This window comes from Zootermopsis nevadensis, unplaced genomic scaffold, assembly GCF_977971745.1.
Source record: "Zootermopsis nevadensis isolate Lab colony 2312 unplaced genomic scaffold, Znev_1.0 Znev_ptg000002l, whole genome shotgun sequence".
Taxonomy (NCBI): domain Eukaryota; kingdom Metazoa; phylum Arthropoda; class Insecta; order Blattodea; family Termopsidae; genus Zootermopsis; species Zootermopsis nevadensis.
The window spans coordinates 15947631-15959183 of NW_028259134.1; the positions used below are offsets into that span (position 1 = coordinate 15947631).

At 35.5% G+C, this 11553-nt stretch overlaps 1 protein-coding gene and 1 long non-coding RNA gene across 4 annotated transcripts in view; one reads left to right on the forward strand and one right to left on the reverse strand.

Annotated features, from left to right (window-relative positions):
* Positions 1-11553, reverse strand: part of LOC110835194 (GTPase-activating Rap/Ran-GAP domain-like protein 3) — a 245277-nt gene that overhangs the window by 164926 nt on the left and 68798 nt on the right. The window lies entirely within an intron of this gene.
* Positions 7791-9696, forward strand: LOC110835202 (uncharacterized). Its single transcript, XR_002544823.2, has 3 exons — positions 7791-7868; positions 8479-8614; positions 9354-9696. It is a non-coding gene; the product is annotated as an uncharacterized LOC110835202 (long non-coding RNA).

Below are 11553 nucleotides of genomic sequence, written 5' to 3' on the forward strand. Positions count from 1 at the left end.
TATGTGGCTTGTTTCGGAAAGTCTGCAAATCGATGAGAGAGGACTCTGACTCACTACCGGGGGCATATGCATCTCGTCTTGGAACAATCGCGGGTCATACTGACGTCACAGAAAGTGCCCTGTTCCGCTTATAAACCTAGGATGCATTTCAATTTACGTGGCTTTGAACCAAAGTGCCTCTAAGTACCAAAAATATCTAAAACTTTCCATTGACTTTCTTTAAATTTACATAATAATCTTAGTATCGTATATGTTGAGGTTTATCTACTTTCCTGTAAAATCTAATTCAGTCTTACTTTGAAAGCATAAAGTTTTCAAACTTGTAAAGTTAGCATTAGAGTTTCCTTCAATCAAACTCATGGCACCAAAGTTTACCTCGGATTGCACTGCTGAATGCTTGTTATTTGATTCCGTACCAAGAGCTTCTGGAGGGACTGTTTCAAAGCCGGTTCAGAACTTTCTACAGGAAGTCCGGTCTCGTGAATTATCAAGAGAACAGTAGAAATGATAATAATAATAACACTGATAAAAAATATTAAATTCATTTACTGGAGTCTTTACCACCAGCAAAGACCTTATGACAGTAATAAATCTATTTTCCTACAAATATTATAATAATAGTTCAAATAATTTATTTACGTACTTGACAATAACCAGATAAGGCCAAACTTACCAAAAATTTCCACTTCGCTAAGATTCAAAGTCAATGTCTTCCGGGCAATAAGGAACTAGAATAAGTATCAAGCTAATCAAATACCAACAGTGATAATTTAAGTAACAAACTATTTTTTACGAAGAATGTGAAAAATTAAAGCTGTAGATGCGAAAACTAATCAAATATGCATGGTGAGATTTGAGGTTCTCACGGCTATTATGAAGACTCCTTTTGTCTTGTAGGTTGTTGCGCCGTATAGTCTAGTAGACGTTTACCGACGTTTCAGAGGTACTTCCCCTCTCGTACAGCCAAGATTCTGTCTCATCAAACTAATTCCCATATCTCAAATCGATTCCTCCCGCGAGGATGATGGAGAAAGCAAGGTCACCAAACGGCTCAACTTACAAAACTTTCATATTCAAACCTTAAAAAACAGTGCACTCTTACTTACATTCATTTTAAAATTATCTTCTCAGTTCAGTACCTTCACGAAATTTAATATTGAGGTGTTTTAATAGAACGTGTTAATATAATCCAGTTATGGTTAGCATGGTACAATATTAACGGACACTTTATGTGTGTTCTTGAGAGCGGAAGCGACTGGGTAGGAAATTTTCCGTCCATTTCCAAAGATCAACGTCAATTTTTAACGGAGATGCGATATGTTTTCTTGCAAGTATAAACCAAAATTGTTTAATGCCATTTAAATGGTCCTTATGGTCTAGTATTTAAATAACTGAAGAAAATTTTCACAAACACATAAACAGAGCTTACAAACACGTAATTACTTCTTTTTCACAGTCTGTAATTTCACAGCATGAAAGAGATTAAACAAACGAAATAGTTGAATGTGCTCAGGCGATCAAGTAAGAAGGAACGTAATTCTTCGTTTGCTGTCTCTTTCATTCCAAGTTGAATTTCAATTGAAGTGTCTGTCACAGATGCCACTCTTTATGTAACAAAGTTAGATCGTAACGTGAAATTCGCTTGTCTGCCTGTCACGCACGAAAGCACGTACTATTAGACTACCGATTAAGTTGAACCATCTTACACAGTCACTGGGACATCAAAGCCAAGGATTGCACACAATATGTCCGCGCAACTAATAAGAGTGTAACAACATGGCTTTAAATATTCAACCGATTGTCATCATTAATCAGTAATAAATTCTTAACTGTCACACGGGTGGTATAAATTAAATTATTCCATGACGCTGTTTCAGGTATACAATTTGTTTGAAAATGAATGTGAAATAGTAAATAATAAAGAATGGAATATCACAGCAGATTTTAAGGTGGTAATATAGCATACACTTGGAAGGTGTGGACAGTAAAGTGAAGTTAAGTACAACTGTGACAATAAAGATGAACAGAGAAAGAACTTGCAATAAAACTCAATTGTTAACATTTATTACGATAAACAGGTCCGGCTACATCAGGCCTTTAAAGCTAACGGTAAATATATGACTCACCTACTTCAACAATCAAATTATTTCATTTTGTTTTTTTGGGGGTTTCGTATTATTGTCAGCAGAAACAATGACTTTTGCCTTAAATAGAATTAACTAGTTAATCTTTATAAAGGTAAAATATAGTGCATTCTTCGCGGTAAGGACTGAATTCTTAAACATAATTTAGACGAACGTCGGCTTCAAGGGGTTAACGACATCATGATAATCGCATGGAAAGCCTGTCTTTGTTGTCGACATGGGGTGTAATTACTATCATGCGGGGAAAACCGGGTATAATATCAACCCCGTGAATACTAATTAGGAGATCATATTGGTCTATTGTGTTGTAATGCCGCGTAGACTTGTAGGCAGAAAATCACATTCCTGAATCTTCAAGGCTAAAGACAGAGATAGCACACCCCTCCTAGTTGTCCACACGGCGTTACAACCAGAAGACAAACATCAGCATAGTCCCAACCGAAAGTTACGATCGAGAGCGTTTAGCAGCTCTGCTTCGTATTTGGAATGTAACGGGTTCGAATCTCGGCCTATGGACCGATTTATTCTGGTAATTTCTCAGTATATTCAGTTAAATGCCAGGATAGCACCTTCAATTATGCCATGAATGTTTCCTTCCATATCCTTTCCAATTCGTTATCAAATAATCACTTTATCACTCGATCGTGCACAATCCGAGATACTGAAAATGCCGTTAAACAAACATCTTCACCGCTGTGACAACTTCAGATCTCCTATTACGAAAATAAACTGCATTACCGACACATTCCTATGGTAAGGACGAGATGTATTACCGACGATCTGTAACCAGAAGTTACTATGCATTTATAGAATTGTGTTATTTATGTAAAGCTGACTATATTATCATGTTATCCTTATCGGAAGGCTACATATAATGTTTCTATTAAACTTTTAGAGTTGAATGTAAATTATCCAGTATTTTTTCCAGTCTCTGCCCGACAGAATCTTACCATAAGAATCAACGTAACTATAATTCAATTAACGAGAATACAGCTGTCTCCCAGGTACATTTATCCAGCGGTCATGATTACAGAGACCTTTTATAACCTTGGCAGTAATGTCAGTTGGAGAACTGTTACTGTAGTAAACCAACGTAAACATACATCAAACCCAAAGCGTGTAATTGTATTTGTAAGCAACTGCTCGGGATATTCTACGGCTTTAGTACCAGATTAAGTATGTCACAGGGCAGGAGTTACTTTGTATTTATGTCAAAACGTTACACAAACCAGACTTCTGAATGTTACAAAAACGTGTCTTAATTTGGTTAGCTATAGATTCAAAATTAAATACAAAGAATCGAAATGGTCTGATCGGTATCTGAATGTGTTTCTTTTGCATTGGGTGGACAAACTTCTACTGACGCGAGAAAACTTGAGAGCTCTCAGATTATGGCCGTGTTAATATCGTTTCTGTCCTCAAATTCGTTGAAGTTACGAGAATGTCATTTTCATACCTTAAGCAACAGGAGGAGCCTAGACTCTTTTTCTTCTAAATGTTTACAACGGATATAAAATTTGTCGGTCCTCATTCGTATCTGTTGTCATTAGCATTCCTTCTGCATATTTGAGAGACCTTCCTCTGTTTGCTGTCGGTTAGTAACATATATCCCTCCGCTATTTGTCCAAAAGTCGGAAATAACATAAAATAAATGTGAATCAAAGGATATATTCTGCCCGGGATTTTAAGAATGGACCTCCCGGAAACGATTAAATACAGTTTCATCACTCGATAGGGAAACCGACACATATTTTAGGACTGCGGATACGACAACGTAAATCACATGATTATAAAACCAAAAAAATCAAATAATATCAGACAAAAAACTCGTATACTTTGTACTCTAACTTTATTTCGATTCCCACAAAACTTTATCACAATTCGTCTGATAGGGTCCACTCGACAAAGATTAGAATTCTGCGAACTAAGCTCCTGACTCCATCTGGTTGTGCCAATACTCACGAGACTGCTAAGTATATATGGTTCACCTCCTGCCCGCCAGATGGCAAATGCGCGAATGTTATAATGGCGCCCAATATCACGTAGATGGCAACAAAATGACAGAATTAATACAAAATCCACACGGATTTATTATAATTCCTTCCTTGTTTTCTAATTTTCCATAATACTTTCAAGTGTTTCTCCTTCCAGCTACAAACGGATCTTTCCTCCATTGTTGATAGCAGAGTAAATGTTTTTATATGAATTACATCGAAATAAAAAAGAATAATTCAATTCTATAATAATATACATTGGCAGTGGTTATTAATAAAATTACTAAATTATGAAAGTCCCACTGATTTTAAACATGTGAATAAGACGATGTTCCTCCTAGATATTAATTGGATTGCAGCAGGGGCTGGGAAAAAATACAAAGTTTATGTATAGATGGCAATGTAAGTCTCATGTTTGTACTTCGAGCTCCATTATATTCAAGGGTTCTTTGGTTTGTTTGTTTGTTTCTGTTTTTTTTTTTTTTTTTCAATACACAAACTTCAACCGAGTAAGAATAGAAATTTGTACTCTACAGGCCTGCAGAAAAAGTAATTTTCGTTCTTGCACTCTGCCATTTGTACTAATAAGGTAGAATTGTTTCAAAATTTATTACATGTATAAACCAATATCACACTGTGTAATAAAGTACATCATATCTTTTATTGAGATGAGTAATTTTCAGTAGCTAACAATTATTTATTCCTAACATATTTTGTTAATTACTCTGTAATTTATAACGAGTAACGGTACTTGAGCTACATACAGGAAAACACACCCCCACATATTCTGAATTAAGTTCGTAAGAATACCAAAACAATTAGATAATTCTACTGCCGAGTAAATATGAGATCTCAAATTCTGTGGCTCAAACTAGTACACGTACACTTTTAACGATAAGCACTTAGGCCTATTTTGGTATTAACTTATTCCATACTTAACAAAATAATTCCATACATATCCATGTAAAATGATTATAACAGACACGAGTTATACAGCTCCTTAAAAAAACATATGGCTCGCTGCTGTCGGAACAGCGTTACAAAAATACTGCTCCTATTACCAAGCCTGTTTCAAATCCACACATAAAGTACCAGAATCGCGTTACTGACAATAACATAAACCTGGTTTTTCACCTGGAAGAAATACATTATTCTGTATAATGAATATAAACGCACTCATGTACTCACCAATCACTGGGTCTCCAGCATGCTTCATATAGTTAATATTCTGCTTACCTGTAAAAGAAACAAAATATAGCTCATTAAATAAGTTTACTTCTTAAATAAAACGAATATATTATTTAGTTAACTTCTAGTACAGACCCCTAACGCCAAATTCCACCGAAGTCCGCCAAGTATTTTAGGATTTAAAAGAGGCCAGCGGATAATTACTCAGGCACTACTTCACAAATGCCAATTTATTTTGAGTACTTTACGTTGTTTGGAAGCCTTGGTTAGGTCAGACACTAGGGCACGTGCGGGATCTGAAGAACGTTATTGGAGAGACAAAGGACCTTGTACTATTATCCAATCGACAACGAGAGACGGTTGAGTTAACAACCACGTGGAATTAGGAGAACAAGTGACAGAATAATGTCTTCGTAAATTTCCAAAACAGATTTACCTTGAAGATGATAACTGCAATGTCTGCCACAAAAATGGACAACTTTCAAAATTGGACGCGGATTTCCTCACAAAGCGTAAAAGAACATAAAAGATATCTGCTGTGCAAATTCAGTACATCAACTACAAAAATTCCCCAGCAGCTTACGCGTTTAATAACACTATGTTTAGGCCTACTACGAGAAACCACCGATTACAATATTATATAACAACTGATCAGTAAACTAAATATAACTCTCACCCACCACTTTTCATCAAATCCACTCTATAATGCGGTTTACTGCTGCCTGTGAGTGTAATTCATAAATATAAATACAATGTTAATTACTATTTTGTACGGACAGATTAACACGTAGGCCTGTATACATTTTACATCACAGATGACCTGGAATAGAAACATCATTAGTGAAATACAGATTTGTAGTCATTTTTTTAGTTTCCAGTCAGTTGTTAGCGATGACATTAACAATGAGAATTGAAGTTACTACCAAAATGGACAGTACATACTAATGCACATGAAGCTAATACAGCGATCGCGCACACAGTATCTGACAGCAAAATCCTCGCTCTACCTTGCTGCAAGCGACTGGTACGCCATATTGCTCCCTTGTTCTAACCACAACATATTCAGTGACATGCTCAAATGCACGCTGTGCAACACCAAAAAAATAGGGTCGTGTTGTATGAGCGTAACGTAAAGAAATGACGTAAAATACATATTCTGTTAGTTTCGACGTCTTGTTTTATAAAAATTTCCTGCGTTTTAATAAAAATATAATTCAAGTAAAAGTATTTTTCACAATTTGTTCTCTTCCCACATGATATAATATTGTAAGGATGGCTTTTTCTAAAATATTAAATTTTGTAAATCATGGAGCACATATTGAAAAAAATGAGAAAACCAATATTTTAGACCGTAAACATGACTTGGGAAACCTAGTCGAAATGGGAAAATAATATTAAAGTGCATCTTTAATAAGATGTGAGCACATCTTAAACACAATAATGAAATTTCTGGTTCCATAAAAGGCGTGTGATTACTGGCTTCTCAAGAAGGACCCTCGTCCATGGAGCTGGTTAAGCAATGCCATCGAGTTGATCAGTGTCTCACATTCAGATAAATCAAAGCTGTGTTATTAAGTACTGCGACATGCGTCCCAATGTTCTTACTTAACACCCCCCATCCCTAATGTGACTTTAAACATTTATGAGATGATTGCTCCCAAGTCGCGCTGAAATTCATTCCTGAGATTAGTGTGGACCGGTCTGTTCGTTTCCATTAATCTCGCAACAACTCTTAGTTGCATGGGAACATGTGCAGACTGCTCCAGGAACTTGAGTAATGGCTTCATAGCAAGGGACACAAACTCATGAATATTACCCTCAACTGTTTGGCAGTCATAACTAATTAAACTTTAACTTCTGGATGTTCATATGAATGGCTAAACATAACAGAAGCATTAAATCATTTTTGACAAATGTCAAATGGGTTTTATTAGAAGAAACTGTTTGCTCCAATGGTAGCAGGAAGAAAACCAACTACTCAAAAAATGGTATTTTCATGAGAAAGTAAACATTTTATAGAATAAACCGTCCAATTAACATTCCACATCTAATTCATTCTTTAAAACAGTCTGATCTGTAGGGACAGAGCTTTCGTATTAGCCGTGTTGGTCCGGCTAATTCCTTTATGATCACTGAACCGATTCTGTCCATCTGTATAGGCTTACTCATTTTATTTACAGTTCATGGCGCAGGAAGTTACGTTTTTTCCCTTGTATAAGAGAGTTTAATAAATTACGAAACAACAGAACTTACTTCGTAACAAACATAAATCATAATGATTAACATTCACTGCACGGATAACATTAAACACTTATCTAGAGAGGTTGTCTGTCTCACAGTATTACTGCTTCGTGATAATTGGTCCATTAACACATCACAATAGTTCAGTATTGCGACATTCGAGAATATTTTTATCATCCTGCGGAATGTCGGTAAGAATGTCAAATCTTGACAGAAACTGCAGTATATATAAGGCACGTATGATTGATCAATAGTCCCAAATATTCCACCTGCAGTACGGAACTGACTATATGTGATAAAGGTAAGACACGTTCATCCTTCTATAGTTTCAGGTGTTGCGTGCGCTCATAATGCCCTGTGGTCTGCTAAGTATAGATAAACAAGCACTCTGTATAGTTCCCAGTTATGAGAGAAATTGGGTAGAAGACGTCTATGGGAACAAAAAGCCTGACAAAACATTTTTGAAGGGAAAGTAACATATTAAATAATGGAGGTTATTGTACATTAAGTTTGAAGTGATTTTATTTCCGTCATCATAGTAATATAATTTTGCACTGCACATATGCTGAAATATGTGTTCTTAAAATATGTAGAATTACTCTTGATTCTACACAATACAAATAAAAAATTAAATGATTTTATTTAATTATATTAAGTCTGCCCCTTGACACCAGTGCATGGTACGTTCTCAGGACTATGATAGAGGAGACTGCCTTCAGATATGGATAACTGCTGCAATGTTACACGGGGTCTTGGACTGGTTCTTGTGGACCAGTTGGCCAATTATTAGTTTCTCTGAAAGGGCCCTCCTCCGTGAGAAAGTTATTAAATTTGGTGCAAACACAGTTAAGGACTGAAAATAAACTAAAGGAGATATCAGATATTACTTCAATATCGTCTATTTGTTTCAGCTAATCAAATATGAAGTGTTTCATCTTACTTCTTACGTTTGTCTTTTCCTCTCTGATCTACCAAGTGACAACACTGTCATACAATTATCACAGATCAGGGGATAAATACCCTCAAGCTGCACAGGCTAAGAAACGAGTAAGTGTTGCCAACATTAATACAGATTACAACTAGTACCCCAAATTCAATATTGCTAATATAATACTCCGTTAAGTATCTTTTATATAATTTTCCATTACGTATTCCAATCAAATTTCTGTATGCATTTCTTGTCATGAACAACCGAATTAAATACTTAGCTCATCGTAATGTATATCAAATCTAAAACTTCTTGACGATGGTGAAGAGTCAATTGAATAAAAATTTACTTGAAAACGTCGTTTTACGTTTTATATTTACTAGACGATGGATAATATCCAAGTAATTTTTTATTCAATTGTCATCGTAATGTCTTCGATTTTGCAACTTAATAATAAGCTGTTAGTGATCTAAAAATAATAACAAAGTAGCTCACTGTGTGATGTCCTATATCCTTCGTTTGTTTGTTATTCTATTTCCAAACGTTTTAAATGAGATCTTTGTTTTAAACATGCAAAGCAAAATATTATATTTTACAGCTACATAAAATAAAAAATAATATTATTTATTTATGTAGGAGAATCAGAAAATCAATGCAAATTAATAGGCAAGATTATGATGATGATAAGCATTTCCTGGATTTATTCCTCTCTTAAATTAATAACTAACTTAATTTTTTAATTCTTATTGTTGTTTAAATATATTTAGATTGAAGTATATAAGAACTCAATTTAGGTATTTCATTTAAATATCATTAATTCTTCCTGTCACGCTGTACATACTGATGTCTCTGTTTCAGTCTTGGGAATATGGGGCTGAAGACTTAAATGACAATGAAATCGAAGAACCGGGCAAATTTGGTCTAATAGACGGTATAATTAGCTGTATTCTTACAATTGTCAATTCACTGTTTGGGTATTTTCCATCTGGCGCGTACCCACACATCCCTCGCAACAGCACAGACGTCTACCCTGATCAACACGAGGCATATTGGCAACAACACAACTGAGTCTAATTAATGGCAGCGAGGAAGCAAATGTAGTAAATTTAATTAATTTGTATACCGTATACATTTATGAGTTGTAACGTTTGGTGAATTAACAAATCTAATAATTATTTCTGTGGTTTTGAAATTAAAACTTAATATTAAATATTAAACATCGTACTATTATTAACATTGCACATGTGTACTCTGTACAAAATATCAATTTTGTTTACGCGATCATCTGTTCTCCTTTTAGTTGCTACATTGTCACCTGTCATACTTTGTGATATTTGAAACTTAAATTAATATTATATATGTCCTGAATCACATTAACACTAATTATTGTTTCAATAAAATTACTTAAATTATCTAACTCAATTCTCGCATAAATAAATGCTTACTCATCACCCTAATGATGAAGGCAGCAAGGACCTCTGAAACGTCAGTAAACAACCCAAAAGACAACCATCTTCATACTCGCCGCCGTAAGAACCTCAGATCCCACAGAAAACCGCCTCATGTATGTTTTAGTTTTATACATTCTGAGCAAGAAACACGTACGTATTAATACAAGTTGAAACATGGCCTGTAGCGGATTCAATATGACTGTTAACGTCGTCCAAATGTGAATTTATAAACACTGCCTGTCCAATTTATTCTGAAACGTTTATGTTTTATCCTTTCCGAAGGTTCTATTCCAACATTAAGCTCCTCGTATATACGAGACGTATCAATTTCAAGTATGTCACAAACAAAATGAATCGGAATTTTTATTCCGATGAAAGTGAAAACTGTAAACGGCGATCAATCGATCAGAGACCGCAATGTCGACCTTCCACTTGCTGAGAGATTCTTCATCGAGAACAAACTAGTGGCTGAACAGAAAAGGATGACATCCTTACAACCGTTTCAGCATCCGTCCAATCCTCTGCGACGTATTCCTGCGTCTAAACAATAAAGTTTAAAGGGCAAAGTTGTACCTTGCGATTTAACGAACTACCATGCCATGTAGATGTGCCGATAACACGCATTATAAAACAAAATTAAGTTACAGATATCCGTTATTGTATTTTATGCCTGGAAGGCGCTCCGTAGGAAAGTGATTTTCTTACTGTCTTGGAGCGGACGGTCAATCAATTGTACCTGTCACATGTACCAACCACGTGCTGGCTCCAAAGATCGTGACACTCAGTCAGGCGTCCGGGAATTTGTCATCGCCTGCCGTAACTCAAAGCGATGACAGGCACTTATTGCATTTCAAAAGGTTTATGTGCCTCCTCATATTCATTTATTTATATTTTATTTTATGATGCTGTCAGTAGCTCAGACTGCATGGGGTTGGCCCGTATTACACAATCACGCTTTCAGCCATATATATAACACCAATATTTTAAGCATCAACTTCTTTACCGTCATCATTGTCTACTTCTCTTTGAAGCATCATCTTGTTTTAAGTTCAACTTCCTGCCTCTTTCCTGGACGTCCAACTTCTTTTATTTCTAGTGTACAACTGAAAGCTTATTTTGGTTACCTCTTATCATATATTCGTTGAAAAGGTTTTAACCGCAAGGTTAAATTACAAATAATGTAGTTTTCGCCAAACCCTTGTCATTTCACCAGATACCTTATTCTGCTTGTCTATAAGCCAGGCCAGAGACTGATAAACGGAGAACGCTAGATAAAAGAATTTCGAACATTAGATTTATTAATAATTAATCACAGGTATGAAATTCCTTTCGCCTTAATCAGACACCATTGACCGTGAGTAGTTTCATCGATTAAAATAAATGCATACAGAATTACATCTTCCAAACCACGAGACGTTAATTCAAGGTTAACTAAGGGACTTCTTGAAACTTGAGTAACAAGAACGCTTAGCTTCTGTCTTTTGTTTATTACGTCACACATAGCTCGTGAGGGGAACAAAATGTATACGGTGAATAGGAGGTAATAATTCGCAGAATACACGTGACTTTCCCACATGGATTTGTACTGAAGGTACTTCACATTTCCG